The sequence below is a fragment of the Ictalurus punctatus genome, chromosome 5 (genome assembly GCF_001660625.3).
Source record: "Ictalurus punctatus breed USDA103 chromosome 5, Coco_2.0, whole genome shotgun sequence".
Taxonomy (NCBI): domain Eukaryota; kingdom Metazoa; phylum Chordata; class Actinopteri; order Siluriformes; family Ictaluridae; genus Ictalurus; species Ictalurus punctatus.
In genome coordinates this window covers 15,279,408-15,293,026 of record NC_030420.2, presented here as the reverse complement: position 1 = coordinate 15,293,026, position 13,619 = coordinate 15,279,408, and positions in this window count along the sequence as shown.

The window sequence follows — 13,619 nt, the reverse complement described above, 5'->3', positions numbered from 1 at the left end:
CATACTTTTTCATCAACTTTTGCATTTTAATGTAAACAATCATATTTCGTAATATTTTGGGTCAGAAACATTTCATAGTACTATATTATGTCTAACTATGTGAAAAAAATCAAATTGGAGTACGTCGTGCACTTGATTATATGAGTTTGTTAGAAAAACCACTTTCCTTTGCTCCTAGCGCCTTCTCGTTCGCTGTATAGCGTTTTGAGCGGATAAAGAGCACAAGTGTGTAATGGGACACAGGATGAATGCGAACTAGTTTTGTTATGGTACTTTTGATTCAAAGTGACTTTCTAGACATAAAATGTCACTTTTTTCACCTTATCATACTTTTTCATCAACTTTTGCATTTTAATGTAAACAATCATATTTCGTAATATTTTGGGTCAGAAACATTTCATAGTACTATATTATGTCTAACTATGTGAAAAAAATCAAATTGGAGTACGTCGTGCACTTGATTATATGAGTTTGTTAGAAAAACCACTTTCCTTTGCTCCTAGCGCCTTCTCGTTCGCTGTATAGCGTTTTGAGCGGATAAAGAGCACAAGTGTGTAATGGGACACAGGATGAATGCGAACTAATTTTGTTATGGTACTTTTGATTCAAAGTGACTTTCTAGACATAAAATGTCACCTTTTTCACTTTATCATACTTTTTCATCAACTTTTGCATTTTAATGTAAACAATCATATTTCGTAATATTTTGGGTCAGAAACATTTCATAGTACTATATTATGTCTAACTATGTGAAAAAAATCAAATTGGAGTAGGTCGGGCAACTGATTATATGAGTTTGTTAGAAAAACCACTTTCCTTTGCTCCTAGCGCCTTCTCGTTCGCTGTATAGCGTTTTGAGCGGATAAAGAGCACAAGTGTGTAAGGGGACACAGGATGAATGCGAACTAATTTTGTTATGGTACTTTTGATTCAAAGTGACTGTCTAGACATAAAATGTCACTTTTTTCACCTTATCATTCTTTTTCATCAACTTTTGCATTTTAATGTAAACAATCATATTTCGTAATATTTTGGGTCAGAAACATTTCATAGTACTATATTATGTCTAACTATGTGAAAAAAATCAAATTGGAGTACGTCGTGCACTTGATTATATGAGTTTGTTAGAAAAACCACTTTCCTTTGCTCCTAGCGCCTTCTCGTTCGCTGTATAGCGTTTTGAGCGGATAAAGAGCACAAGTGTGTAATGGGACACAGGATGAATGCGAACTAATTTTGTTATGGTACTTTTGATTCAAAGTGACTTTCTAGACATAAAATGTCACTTTTTTCACCTTATCATACTTTTTCATCAACTTTTGCATTTTAATGTAAACAATCATATTTCGTAATATTTTGGGTCAGAAACATTTCATAGTACTATATTATGTCTAACTATGTGAAAAAAATCAAATTGGAGTACGTCGTGCACTTGATTATATGAGTTTGTTAGAAAAACCACTTTCCTTTGCTCCTAGCGCCTTCTCGTTCGCTGTATAGCGTTTTGAGCGGATAAAGAGCACAAGTGTGTAATGGGACACAGGATGAATGCGAACTAGTTTTGTTATGGTACCTTTGATTCAAAGTGACTTTCTAGACATAAAATATCACCTTTTTCACTTTATCATACTTTTTCATCAACTTTTGCATTTTAATGTAAACAATCATATTTCGTAATATTTTGGGTCAGAAACATTTCATAGTACTATATTATGTCTAACTATGTGAAAAAAATCAAATTGGAGTACGTCGTGCACTGATTATATGAGTTTGTTAGAAAAACCACTTTCCTTTGCTCCTAGCGCCTTCTCGTTCGCTGTATAGCGTTTTGAGCGGATAAAGAGCACAAGTGTGTAATGGGACACAGGATGAATGCGAACTAGTTTTGTTATGGTACCTTTGATTCAAAGTGACTTTCTAGACATAAAATATCACCTTTTTCACTTTATCATACTTTTTCATCAACTTTTGCATTTTAATGTAAACAATCATATTTCGTAATATTTTGGGTCAGAAACATTTCATAGTACTATATTATGTCTAACTATGTGAAAAAAATCAAATTGGAGTAGGTCGGGCAACTGATTATATGAGTTTGTTAGAAAAACCACTTTCCTTTGCTCCTAGCGCCTTCTCGTTCGCTGTATAGCGTTTTGAGCGGATAAAGAGCACAATTGTGTTAGGGGACACAGGATGAATTGGAACTAATTTTCTTATTGTACTTTTGATACAAAGTGACTTTCTAGACATAAAATGTCACTTTTTTCACCTTATCATACTTTTTCATCAACTTTTGCATTTTAATGTAAACAATCATATTTCGTAATATTTTGGGTCAGAAACATTTCATAGTACTATATTATGTCTAACTATGTGAAAAAAATCAAATTGGAGTACGTCGTGCACTTGATTATATGAGTTTGTTAGAAAAACCACTTTCCTTTGCTCCTAGCGCCTTCTCGTTCGCTGTATAGCGTTTTGAGCGGATAAAGAGCACAAGTGTGTAATGGGACACAGGATGAATGCGAACTAATTTTGTTATGGTACCTTTGATTCAAAGTGACTTTCTAGACATAAAATGTCACTTTTTTCACCTTATCATACTTTTTCATCAACTTTTGCATTTTAATGTAAACAATCATATTTCGTAATATTTTGGGTCAGAAACATTTCATAGTACTATATTATGTCTAACTATGTGAAAAAAATCAAATTGGAGTACGTCGTGCACTTGATTATATGAGTTTGTTAGAAAAACCACTTTCCTTTGCTCCTAGCGCCTTCTCGTTCGCTGTATAGCGTTTTGCGCGGATAAAGAGCACAAGTGTGTAATGGGACACAGGATGAATGCGAACTAGTTTTGTTATGGTACCTTTGATTCAAAGTGACTTTCTAGACATAAAATATCACCTTTTTCACTTTATCATACTTTTTCATCAACTTTTGCATTTTAATGTAAACAATCATATTTCGTAATATTTTGGGTCAGAAACATTTCATAGTACTATATTATGTCTAACTATGTGAAAAAAATCAAATTGGAGTAGGTCGGGCAACTGATTATATGAGTTTGTTAGAAAAACCACTTTCCTTTGCTCCTAGCGCCTTCTCGTTCGCTGTATAGCGTTTTGAGCGGATAAAGAGCACAAGTGTGTAAGGGGACACAGGATGAATGCGAACTAGTTTTGTTATGGTACTTTTGATTCAAAGTGACTTTCTAGACATAAAATGTCACTTTTTTCACCTTATCATACTTTTTCATCAACTTTTGCATTTTAATGTAAACAATCATATTTCGTAATATTTTGGGTCAGAAACATTTCATAGTACTATATTATGTCTAACTATGTGAAAAAAATCAAATTGGAGTACGTCGTGCACTTGATTATATGAGTTTGTTAGAAAAACCACTTTCCTTTGCTCCTAGCGCCTTCTCGTTCGCTGTATAGCGTTTTGAGCGGATAAAGAGCACAATTGTGTTAGGGGACACAGGATGAATTGGAACTAATTTTCTTATTGTACTTTTGATACAAAGTGACTTTCTAGACATAAAATGTCACTTTTTTCACCTTATCATACTTTTTCATCAACTTTTGCATTTTAATGTAAACAATCATATTTCGTAATATTTTGGGTCAGAAACATTTCATAGTACTATATTATGTCTAACTATGTGAAAAAAATCAAATTGGAGTACGTCGTGCACTTGATTATATGAGTTTGTTAGAAAAACCACTTTCCTTTGCTCCTAGCGCCTTCTCGTTCGCTGTATAGCGTTTTGAGCGGATAAAGAGCACAAGTGTGTAATGGGACACAGGATGAATGCGAACTAGTTTTGTTATGGTACTTTTGATTCAAAGTGACTGTCTAGACATAAAATGTCACTTTTTTCACTTTATCATACTTTTTCATCAACTTTTGCATTTTAATGTAAACAATCATATTTCGTAATATTTTGGGTCAGAAACATTTCATAGTACTATATTATGTCTAACTATGTGAAAAAAATCAAATTGGAGTAGTCGGGCAACTGATTATATGAGTTTGTTAGAAAAACCACTTTCCTTTGCTCCTAGCGCCTTCTCGTTCGCTGTATAGCGTTTTGAGCGGATAAAGAGCACAAGTGTGTAATGGGACACAGGATGAATGCGAACTAGTTTTGTTATGGTACCTTTGATTCAAAGTGACTTTCTAGACATAAAATATCACCTTTTTCACTTTATCATACTTTTTCATCAACTTTTGCATTTTAATGTAAACAATCATATTTCGTAATATTTTGGGTCAGAAACATTTCATAGTACTATATTATGTCTAACTATGTGAAAAAAATCAAATTGGAGTAGGTCGGGCAACTGATTATATGAGTTTGTTAGAAAAACCACTTTCCTTTGCTCCTAGCGCCTTCTCGTTCGCTGTATAGCGTTTTGAGCGGATAAAGAGCACAATTGTGTTAGGGGACACAGGATGAATTGGAACTAATTTTCTTATTGTACTTTTGATACAAAGTGACTTTCTAGACATAAAATGTCACTTTTTTCACCTTATCATACTTTTTCATCAACTTTTGCATTTTAATGTAAACAATCATATTTCGTAATATTTTGGGTCAGAAACATTTCATAGTACTATATTATGTCTAACTATGTGAAAAAAATCAAATTGAAGTACGTCGTGCACATGATTATATGAGTTTGTTAGAAAAACCACTTTCCTTTGCTCCTAGCGCCTTCTCGTTCGCTGTATAGCGTTTTGAGCGGATAAAGAGCACAAGTGTGTAATGGGACACAGGATGAATGCGAACTAATTTTGTTATGGTACTTTTGATTCAAAGTGACTGTCTAGACATAAAATGTCACTTTTTTCACCTTATCATTCTTTTTCATCAACTTTTGCATTTTAATGTAAACAATCATATTTCGTAATATTTTGGGTCAGAAACATTTCATAGTACTATATTATGTCTAACTATGTGAAAAAAATCAAATTGGAGTACGTCGTGCACTTGATTATATGAGTTTGTTAGAAAAACCACTTTCCTTTGCTCCTAGCGCCTTCTCGTTCGCTGTATAGCGTTTTGAGCGGATAAAGAGCACAAGTGTGTAATGGGACACAGGATGAATGCGAACTAGTTTTGTTATGGTACCTTTGATTCAAAGTGACTTTCTAGACATAAAATATCACCTTTTTCACTTTATCATACTTTTTCATCAACTTTTGCATTTTAATGTAAACAATCATATTTCGTAATATTTTGGGTCAGAAACATTTCATAGTACTATATTATGTCTAACTATGTGAAAAAAATCAAATTGGAGTAGGTCGGGCAACTGATTATATGAGTTTGTTAGAAAAACCACTTTCCTTTGCTCCTAGCGCCTTCTCGTTCGCTGTATAGCGTTTTGAGCGGATAAAGAGCACAAGTGTGTAATGGGACACAGGATGAATGCGAACTAGTTTTGTTATGGTACCTTTGATTCAAAGTGACTTTCTAGACATAAAATATCACCTTTTTCACTTTATCATACTTTTTCATCAACTTTTGCATTTTAATGTAAACAATCATATTTCGTAATATTTTGGGTCAGAAACATTTCATAGTACTATATTATGTCTAACTATGTGAAAAAAATCAAATTGGAGTAGGTCGGGCAACTGATTATATGAGTTTGTTAGAAAAACCACTTTCCTTTGCTCCTAGCGCCTTCTCGTTCGCTGTATAGCGTTTTGAGCGGATAAAGAGCACAAGTGTGTAATGGGACACAGGATGAATGCGAACTAATTTTGTTATGGTACTTTTGATTCAAAGTGACTGTCTAGACATAAAATGTCACTTTTTTCACCTTATCATTCTTTTTCATCAACTTTTGCATTTTAATGTAAACAATCATATTTCGTAATATTTTGGGTCAGAAACATTTCATAGTACTATATTATGTCTAACTATGTGAAAAAAATCAAATTGGAGTACGTCGTGCACTTGATTATATGAGTTTGTTAGAAAAACCACTTTCCTTTGCTCCTAGCGCCTTCTCGTTCGCTGTATAGCGTTTTGAGCGGATAAAGAGCACAAGTGTGTAAGGGGACACAGGATGAATGCGAACTAGTTTTGTTATGGTACTTTTGATTCAAAGTGACTTTCTAGACATAAAATGTCACTTTTTTCACCTTATCATACTTTTTCATCAACTTTTGCATTTTAATGTAAACAATCATATTTCGTAATATTTTGGGTCAGAAACATTTCATAGTACTATATTATGTCTAACTATGTGAAAAAAATCAAATTGGAGTACGTCGTGCACTTGATTATATGAGTTTGTTAGAAAAACCACTTTCCTTTGCTCCTAGCGCCTTCTCGTTCGCTGTATAGCGTTTTGAGCGGATAAAGAGCACAAGTGTGTAATGGGACACAGGATGAATGCGAACTAGTTTTGTTATGGTACCTTTGATTCAAAGTGACTTTCTAGACATAAAATATCACCTTTTTCACTTTATCATACTTTTTCATCAACTTTTGCATTTTAATGTAAACAATCATATTTCGTAATATTTTGGGTCAGAAACATTTCATAGTACTATATTATGTCTAACTATGTGAAAAAAATCAAATTGGAGTAGGTCGGGCAACTGATTATATGAGTTTGTTAGAAAAACCACTTTCCTTTGCTCCTAGCGCCTTCTCGTTCGCTGTATAGCGTTTTGAGCGGATAAAGAGCACAAGTGTGTAATGGGACACAGGATGAATGCGAACTAATTTTGTTATGGTACTTTTGATTCAAAGTGACTTTCTAGACATAAAATGTCACTTTTTTCACCTTATCATACTTTTTCATCAACTTTTGCATTTTAATGTAAACAATCATATTTCGTAATATTTTGGGTCAGAAACATTTCATAGTACTATATTATGTCTAACTATGTGAAAAAAATCAAATTGGAGTAGGTCGGGCAACTGATTATATGAGTTTGTTAGAAAAACCACTTTCCTTTGCTCCTAGCGCCTTCTCGTTCGCTGTATAGCGTTTTGAGCGGATAAAGAGCACAAGTGTGTAAGGGGACACAGGATGAATGCGAACTAGTTTTGTTATGGTACTTTTGATTCAAAGTGACTGTCTAGACATAAAATGTCACTTTTTTCACCTTATCATTCTTTTTCATCAACTTTTGCATTTTAATGTAAACAATCATATTTCGTAATATTTTGGGTCAGAAACATTTCATAGTACTATATTATGTCTAACTATGTGAAAAAAATCAAATTGGAGTAGGTCGGGCACTGATTATATGAGTTTGTTAGAAAAACCACTTTCCTTTGCTCCTAGCGCCTTCTCGTTCGCTGTATAGCGTTTTGAGCGGATAAAGAGCACAAGTGTGTAAGGGGACACAGGATGAATGCGAACTAATTTTGTTATGGTACTTTTGATTCAAAGTGACTTTCTAGACATAAAATGTCACTTTTTTCACCTTATCATACTTTTTCATCAACTTTTGCATTTTAATGTAAACAATCATATTTCGTAATATTTTGGGTCAGAAACATTTCATAGTACTATATTATGTCTAACTATGTGAAAAAAATCAAATTGGAGTAGGTCGGGCAACTGATTATATGAGTTTGTTAGAAAAACCACTTTCCTTTGCTCCTAGCGCCTTCTCGTTCGCTGTATAGCGTTTTGAGCGGATAAAGAGCACAAGTGTGTAATGGGACACAGGATGAATGCGAACTAGTTTTGTTATGGTACCTTTGATTCAAAGTGACTTTCTAGACATAAAATATCACCTTTTTCACTTTATCATACTTTTTCATCAACTTTTGCATTTTAATGTAAACAATCATATTTCGTAATATTTTGGGTCAGAAACATTTCATAGTACTATATTATGTCTAACTATGTGAAAAAAATCAAATTGGAGTAGGTCGGGCAACTGATTATATGAGTTTGTTAGAAAAACCACTTTCCTTTGCTCCTAGCGCCTTCTCGTTCGCTGTATAGCGTTTTGAGCGGATAAAGAGCACAAGTGTGTAATGGGACACAGGATGAATGCGAACTAATTTTGTTATGGTACTTTTGATTCAAAGTGACTTTCTAGACATAAAATGTCACTTTTTTCACCTTATCATACTTTTTCATCAACTTTTGCATTTTAATGTAAACAATCATATTTCGTAATATTTTGGGTCAGAAACATTTCATAGTACTATATTATGTCTAACTATGTGAAAAAAATCAAATTGGAGTACGTCGTGCACTGATTATATGAGTTTGTTAGAAAAACCACTTTCCTTTGCTCCTAGCGCCTTCTCGTTCGCTGTATAGCGTTTTGAGCGGATAAAGAGCACAAGTGTGTAATGGGACACAGGATGAATGCGAACTAATTTTGTTATGGTACTTTTGATTCAAAGTGACTGTCTAGACATAAAATGTCACTTTTTTCACCTTATCATTCTTTTTCATCAACTTTTGCATTTTAATGTAAACAATCATATTTCGTAATATTTTGGGTCAGAAACATTTCATAGTACTATATTATGTCTAACTATGTGAAAAAAATCAAATTGGAGTACGTCGTGCACTGATTATATGAGTTTGTTAGAAAAACCACTTTCCTTTGCTCCTAGCGCCTTCTCGTTCGCTGTATAGCGTTTTGAGCGGATAAAGAGCACAAGTGTGTAATGGGACACAGGATGAATGCGAACTAATTTTGTTATGGTACTTTTGATTCAAAGTGACTGTCTAGACATAAAATGTCACTTTTTTCACCTTATCATTCTTTTTCATCAACTTTTGCATTTTAATGTAAACAATCATATTTCGTAATATTTTGGGTCAGAAACATTTCATAGTACTATATTATGTCTAACTATGTGAAAAAAATCAAATTGGAGTACGTCGTGCACTTGATTATATGAGTTTGTTAGAAAAACCACTTTCCTTTGCTCCTAGCGCCTTCTCGTTCGCTGTATAGCGTTTTGAGCGGATAAAGAGCACAAGTGTGTAATGGGACACAGGATGAATGCGAACTAGTTTTGTTATGGTACCTTTGATTCAAAGTGACTTTCTAGACATAAAATATCACCTTTTTCACTTTATCATACTTTTTCATCAACTTTTGCATTTTAATGTAAACAATCATATTTCGTAATATTTTGGGTCAGAAACATTTCATAGTACTATATTATGTCTAACTATGTGAAAAAAATCAAATTGGAGTAGGTCGGGCAACTGATTATATGAGTTTGTTAGAAAAACCACTTTCCTTTGCTCCTAGCGCCTTCTCGTTCGCTGTATAGCGTTTTGAGCGGATAAAGAGCACAAGTGTGTAATGGGACACAGGATGAATGCGAACTAGTTTTGTTATGGTACTTTTGATTCAAAGTGACTGTCTAGACATAAAATGTCACTTTTTTCACCTTATCATTCTTTTTCATCAACTTTTGCATTTTAATGTAAACAATCATATTTCGTAATATTTTGGGTCAGAAACATTTCATAGTACTATATTATGTCTAACTATGTGAAAAAAATCAAATTGGAGTACGTCGTGCACTTGATTATATGAGTTTGTTAGAAAAACCACTTTCCTTTGCTCCTAGCGCCTTCTCGTTCGCTGTATAGCGTTTTGAGCGGATAAAGAGCACAAGTGTGTAATGGGACACAGGATGAATGCGAACTAGTTTTGTTATGGTACCTTTGATTCAAAGTGACTTTCTAGACATAAAATATCACCTTTTTCACTTTATCATACTTTTTCATCAACTTTTGCATTTTAATGTAAACAATCATATTTCGTAATATTTTGGGTCAGAAACATTTCATAGTACTATATTATGTCTAACTATGTGAAAAAAATCAAATTGGAGTAGGTCGGGCAACTGATTATATGAGTTTGTTAGAAAAACCACTTTCCTTTGCTCCTAGCGCCTTCTCGTTCGCTGTATAGCGTTTTGAGCGGATAAAGAGCACAATTGTGTTAGGGGACACAGGATGAATTGGAACTAATTTTCTTATTGTACTTTTGATACAAAGTGACTTTCTAGACATAAAATGTCACTTTTTTCACCTTATCATACTTTTTCATCAACTTTTGCATTTTAATGTAAACAATCATATTTCGTAATATTTTGGGTCAGAAACATTTCATAGTACTATATTATGTCTAACTATGTGAAAAAAATCAAATTGAAGTACGTCGTGCACATGATTATATGAGTTTGTTAGAAAAACCACTTTCCTTTGCTCCTAGCACCTTCTCGTTCGCTGTATAGCGTTTTGAGCGGATAAAGAGCACAAGTGTGTAATGGGACACAGGATGAATGCGAACTAATTTTGTTATGGTACTTTTGATTCAAAGTGACTGTCTAGACATAAAATGTCACTTTTTTCACCTTATCATTCTTTTTCATCAACTTTTGCATTTTAATGTAAACAATCATATTTCGTAATATTTTGGGTCAGAAACATTTCATAGTACTATATTATGTCTAACTATGTGAAAAAAATCAAATTGGAGTACGTCGTGCACTTGATTATATGAGTTTGTTAGAAAAACCACTTTCCTTTGCTCCTAGCGCCTTCTCGTTCGCTGTATAGCGTTTTGAGCGGATAAAGAGCACAAGTGTGTAATGGGACACAGGATGAATGCGAACTAGTTTTGTTATGGTACCTTTGATTCAAAGTGACTTTCTAGACATAAAATATCACCTTTTTCACTTTATCATACTTTTTCATCAACTTTTGCATTTTAATGTAAACAATCATATTTCGTAATATTTTGGGTCAGAAACATTTCATAGTACTATATTATGTCTAACTATGTGAAAAAAATCAAATTGGAGTAGGTCGGGCAACTGATTATATGAGTTTGTTAGAAAAACCACTTTCCTTTGCTCCTAGCGCCTTCTCGTTCGCTGTATAGCGTTTTGAGCGGATAAAGAGCACAATTGTGTTAGGGGACACAGGATGAATTGGAACTAATTTTCTTATTGTACTTTTGATACAAAGTGACTTTCTAGACATAAAATGTCACTTTTTTCACCTTATCATACTTTTTCATCAACTTTTGCATTTTAATGTAAACAATCATATTTCGTAATATTTTGGGTCAGAAACATTTCATAGTACTATATTATGTCTAACTATGTGAAAAAAATCAAATTGAAGTACGTCGTGCACTTGATTATATGAGTTTGTTAGAAAAACCACTTTCCTTTGCTCCTAGCGCCTTCTCGTTCGCTGTATAGCGTTTTGAGCGGATAAAGAGCACAATTGTGTTAGGGGACACAGGATGAATTGGAACTAATTTTCTTATTGTACTTTTGATACAAAGTGACTTTCTAGACATAAAATGTCACTTTTTTCACCTTATCATACTTTTTCATCAACTTTTGCATTTTAATGTAAACAATCATATTTCGTAATATTTTGGGTCAGAAACATTTCATAGTACTATATTATGTCTAACTATGTGAAAAAAATCAAATTGGAGTACGTCGTGCACTTGATTATATGAGTTTGTTAGAAAAACCACTTTCCTTTGCTCCTAGCGCCTTCTCGTTCGCTGTATAGCGTTTTGAGCGGATAAAGAGCACAAGTGTGTAATGGGACACAGGATGAATGCGAACTAGTTTTGTTATGGTACCTTTGATTCAAAGTGACTTTCTAGACATAAAATATCACCTTTTTCACTTTATCATACTTTTTCATCAACTTTTGCATTTTAATATAAACAATCATATTTCGTAATATTTTGGGTCAGAAACATTTCATAGTACTATATTATGTCTAACTATGTGAAAAAAATCAAATTGGAGTACGTCGTGCACTGATTATATGAGTTTGTTAGAAAAACCACTTTCCTTTGCTCCTAGCGCCTTCTCGTTCGCTGTATAGCGTTTTGCGCGGATAAAGAGCACAAGTGTGTAATGGGACACAGGATGAATGCGAACTAGTTTTGTTATGGTACCTTTGATTCAAAGTGACTTTCTAGACATAAAATATCACCTTTTTCACTTTATCATACTTTTTCATCAACTTTTGCATTTTAATGTAAACAATCATATTTCGTAATATTTTGGGTCAGAAACATTTCATAGTACTATATTATGTCTAACTATGTGAAAAAAATCAAATTGGAGTAGGTCGGGCAACTGATTATATGAGTTTGTTAGAAAAACCACTTTCCTTTGCTCCTAGCGCCTTCTCGTTCGCTGTATAGCGTTTTGAGCGGATAAAGAGCACAAGTGTGTAAGGGGACACAGGATGAATGCGAACTAATTTTGTTATTGTACTTTTGATACAAAGTGACTTTCTAGACATAAAATGTCACTTTTTTCACCTTATCATACTTTTTCATCAACTTTTGCATTTTAATGTAAACAATCATATTTCGTAATATTTTGGGTCAGAAACATTTCATAGTACTATATTATGTCTAACTATGTGAAAAAAATCAAATTGGAGTACGTCGTGCACTTGATTATATGAGTTTGTTAGAAAAACCACTTTCCTTTGCTCCTAGCGCCTTCTCGTTCGCTGTATAGCGTTTTGAGCGGATAAAGAGCACAAGTGTGTAATGGGACACAGGATGAATGCGAACTAATTTTGTTATGGTACCTTTGATTCAAAGTGACTGTCTAGACATAAAATGTCACTTTTTTCACCTTATCATTCTTTTTCATCAACTTTTGCATTTTAATGTAAACAATCATATTTCGTAATATTTTGGGTCAGAAACATTTCATAGTACTATATTATGTCTAACTATGTGAAAAAAATCAAATTGGAGTACGTCGTGCACTTGATTATATGAGTTTGTTAGAAAAACCACTTTCCTTTGCTCCTAGCGCCTTCTCGTTCGCTGTATAGCGTTTTGCGCGGATAAAGAGCACAAGTGTGTAATGGGACACAGGATGAATGCGAACTAGTTTTGTTATGGTACCTTTGATTCAAAGTGACTTTCTAGACAAAAAATATCACCTTTTTCACTTTATCATACTTTTTCATCAACTTTTGCATTTTAATATAAACAATCATATTTCGTAATATTTTGGGTCAGAAACATTTCATAGTACTATATTATGTCTAACTATGTGAAAAAAATCAAATTGGAGTAGGTCGGGCAACTGATTATATGAGTTTGTTAGAAAAACCACTTTCCTTTGCTCCTAGCGCCTTCTCGTTCGCTGTATAGCGTTTTGAGCGGATAAAGAGCACAAGTGTGTAATGGGACACAGGATGAATGCGAACTAGTTTTGTTATGGTACCTTTGATTCAAAGTGACTTTCTAGACATAAAATATCACCTTTTTCACTTTATCATACTTTTTCATCAACTTTTGCATTTTAATGTAAACAATCATATTTCGTAATATTTTGGGTCAGAAACATTTCATAGTACTATATTATGTCTAACTATGTGAAAAAAATCAAATTGGAGTAGGTCGGGCAACTGATTATATGAGTTTGTTAGAAAAACCACTTTCCTTTGCTCCTAGCGCCTTCTCGTTCGCTGTATAGCGTTTTGAGCGGATAAAGAGCACAATTGTGTTAGGGGACACAGGATTTATTGGAACTAATTTTCTTATTGTACTTTTGATACAAAGTGACTTTCTAGACA